The sequence below is a fragment of the Thermobia domestica genome, chromosome 15, assembly GCF_964235325.1.
Source record: "Thermobia domestica chromosome 15, izTheDome1.hap1.1, whole genome shotgun sequence".
Lineage (NCBI taxonomy): Eukaryota > Metazoa > Arthropoda > Insecta > Zygentoma > Lepismatidae > Thermobia > Thermobia domestica.
The window spans coordinates 181,576,837-181,580,991 of NC_137468.1; positions in this window are offsets into that span (position 1 = coordinate 181,576,837).

Below are 4,155 nucleotides of genomic sequence, written 5' to 3' on the forward strand. Positions count from 1 at the left end.
AGAAGTGATATGGCAACATACTTTGTTTGTTTAGAAGAAGTGTATTCATTGAGGTTATAGTTTGGTCCAAGTTTTGTAAGTAAAAAGATTAAAATCGAATTGAGCTGATAAATGACGATGTTCAATTGAAAAATTAGCCGAATGACGGACGACAAGTTCAAAGAAAATTCTTTCGAAGTCTTCACATTCGAAAAGGTAGGTGAGTCGTAGAGTTAACTTCATTGGAGGGATGAGAAATTTTAATGTTTCCTTTCGCTAAATGAAGGACCAATCGTGAATAAAGGTGAATTCTTCAGCTTTGGATTAGGCCTGGAAGTTGGTTGTCGAGTTTTTAAAGACAAGATCATAAAGACAATCGGTTTCCTGATATCGTGCTTGAGAATTAATTCTACATAAATGATACATTCGATATTGATAGCACAAAGATAAATCAATCTCAGAGATACCAATATTAATTCATATTGATTCTGTTGTGTGTTGAGTTGAAGGTGAGTTGTTTCGGTAAGAAAACCTTTATTTAAAATTCTATATTGTAACTGATAGTTTTAATACGAATTAAGGACGTCTGAATAATGATATCAAGATTAGCTGGTGACGAGTCAAATGATAATAAAAATTATTAGGAACATTGAAAAAATGCCTTACAAGCGTACCACAGAATCGAGCGTTATTCCTCATCATTCCTCTTGCTAGTAGAGGTTTAATTAAAGTGTCTTTCACGTCATTTTGTAATAGAAGTAGAATCATTGAGTGCAAATGATTTTCCAATATTTGAAAATTTGGCGATGGGATCAACAAACGTTTGTTAGTGGCAATAGTGAAAACTAACTCTAATATTTCATTGTTTACCTGCGTAATTAGTTTTTGTACGGCTACTGATAAATTTGTCATAGGTGCGTTAATCTTTTAGACGCCAATGTTCCCATTTGGGAACATCGTGCACTTTCGATTGTATAGCTATAATAATGAAATATAGTTGCATTTTTTGACACGCTTCTTTCAGACTAAACGTGATAAAATGTTTTGGAAGAATTGCCGCATTGTAAGTAATTAAAATAGGTCGAATAAAAAAATTCTAAACTTCTGTTTCATATTCATTTTCCACATGAGTTCTCAGACTTATTGGTAATTTTCTATTCTAAAGACTAAATTCAATGTTAGTAGCTTTTCTGTTTGGTTTAAAGACAACATTTTGAGTCAATGCAAATATACATCAATATAACAAACATAAAATGACCGAGAGATCGAAATTTTACGGTGTTCCCATTTGTCAACATTGGCGTGATCCGTTAACATTTTATTTGTGCAATATTGAGGAAAACAAAAACATTGTTTGGAAACAGTGTGGACTGGCAACACTAAGTAGAAGTAAACTGTGGTTTGCATTGCAAAGTGTGTTAGGTGGTGGTTCATTGTTGAGGTTTTCAAATTTCCTCCGTACATTGCAAACACATTATTATGAAACGATTTTTAAAATTACAAGAAATTCTTGAATATTTTGAGACGCTTTCAGACTGAATTTTCAGACACATCTGATACTGAAGTGTGTATTCTTCCCCTTGATGAGAACCCTGATCTAACGGACGATGAGCATATAGATGATGCATATTTGATTCCTATTGAGCCAAATGGTGTTTGTGGTGAGCTAGAAATTGTAACCAGTACCTGTAAATCTGACTTAGATTGTGCTACTATTGACACAACGCCGAACGTGGCGCAAACTGAGCGTTTGGCTGCTAGTACACAGGTCAGAAATGAAAATTTACGTAGATGGAAGAAAAACATTACGTTCAATTCATAGCTGGAGACGGAACCAATTGTACCTTTGTGTGTAAGATATCCTGAACTAATTTCGTTGAACAGTATTTAGTTCTTCAGACAAATTCTTAATCTTGAATATTTTGAACATTTGGCAGCCATCAACACACATGACTTGCAGAAAAGACATTCTTTGTAAGTAGGTGCTGAAGACAATTCCCAGTTTTGTGGATTGTTACTTTTGAGTGGATATCACAGTGTCCCCAAAGAAAATACATATTGGAGTACTGCAGAAGACACACCTGTTCCCATTGTGCCCAAAATATGTCTCGTGGCCGTTTTCGACAGATAAAACGGTTTACCATGTGATGGATAATACTACAATGAAATCTGAAAATAAACTTGTCAAGATTTCGCTTATATACGATGAACTAACAAAAAATCTGTGTTAGTTTGATATATTTCTTGAGATGTTAAGTATTGATGAATCAATGGTTCTCTATTATGGCTATCACTCTTGTAAAATATTCATTCGGGGCAAACCCATAAGGTTCGGATATAAAATTTGGATGATATGTTCATCAAATGGGTATCCCTATCACTTGGTAATCTACAATGGAAAGAAAGGTGAAGGTGAATCAAGAGAACCAATTGGGTCAGCAGTAGTGAAGCATATGATAAGTATTTTGCCAAATTCAGAGCAACATGAGGTCTATTTTGATAATTTTTTAACTTTCTATGATCTCTTAAACGAACTGAGATTATTGCACGTGAAAGCAATAGGCACAATTAGGGAAAATCGAAGCAAACAATGACCTTTGCCAAGTTCGAAAGAGATGTCCAAAAGGGATAGAGGCTATTTTGACTACCGCTGTGATGGGAACGTGTAGGTATGCAAATGGAGTGAAATGCAGTTGTGACGGTTGTTTCTAACTTTGTTACACACGAATCTGTTTGTACTGCCAGAAGGTTCTCCAGATCTAAGCACGAAATAATTCAAATCCCGCAACCGCATTTGATTTCAAAGTACAACTCCGGGATGGGAGGTGTTGATCTTCTTGACCGAGAACCGTCCACAGTTACGAAGTAAAAAGTGGTGATGGAATTTGTTCAACAACGTACTAAATATTGCAGTAGTGGCATCATGGCTATATATTCAGAAATAAATAAGAAAACACAAAGTGGTATGACGCATCTTCAGTTCCGGAGAGAAATTACACTGGCATTATTGCACAGCAAACACGTGATTGTTAACCGACCCGAACCCCGAGGTCATCAAAAATCATGTAATCAGGTTGGTGGTCACTATCTGGTATCAGCACCGAAAAAGGGACGGTGTGTTGTGTGTGAGAAAAATACAAGAAAGCAATGCCAGGAGTGTGAGAAAAATCTTCATCAGGGGTGTTTCCCATTGTACCATTGAAGTTCTACCTTAGATGTTTGAACAGTGAACTGTACTAATTACAGTTTGAAGAAACAAATGCCTTGTATTCTATGTCAATTTTGAAATTCAAGAAAAGACTAAAAATATAGTGTCAATTGTAATATTCAATTTAATAGTGATAATATAATATATCCCAGGTGCACCAAATAAAACTTTATTTTCTTAGTCATATATAAAATGTTTACTTAAAACCCCAATGTTCCCAAATGGGAAGATACCTGTAAAAGCCACAAAAATAAGAAATAAATAAAAAAATACCAAAAATGTCCCTACATAGGAATAAAATAACCTATTCTATGAAATATAAAAAAAATGTACTCCAATGACAAAGCAATTCGTCGTCTAAACGGTTAATTCAAAATTACTTTTCTTGATACCTTATGTTTGTTTAAATATTCGTTCTGGTGTTGCATTTGTCTACTTGTTGATTGTAATTTTTGCACTTCATAAATAGAATAACCGCTAAGTCCAAAGTTTGCCAAACCAACTAGCAAAAATTAAAAATCATTAGGTTCTGTTTCTTTCGGTGCACCCTGTCTGAAAGTCACAGGATATTATGCCCTTGTCTTTATCAGTAACTTTTGTCGTCCCTTTTGTTGAAGAAGTGAAATTAAAGATTCATAAGCTATACATGACGAATTTTGTAAATGCACTACCGAGAGATCTGGGTGCAATTTATATTGGAGAAATTCTGTCTCTTCGTGTGTAATTACTTACAGGTTTAAATTTTGCTATTAATAAGTTGAAAGACTAATTCACTAGATTGTATTGTTCCGTGTAAGGTAATGAATATACCGACGAAAGTTTTGTCTTCATGCTGGATGAATCAACTGTGGTAAAATTTTCACTTATAAGGAAAAATGCTGATGGTACAATTTCGTTCATTAAACATTTAAATTGAAATATAATTAACCATTTGTTATTATGAAGGCAGTATCTAAAAGTCTCCTTCA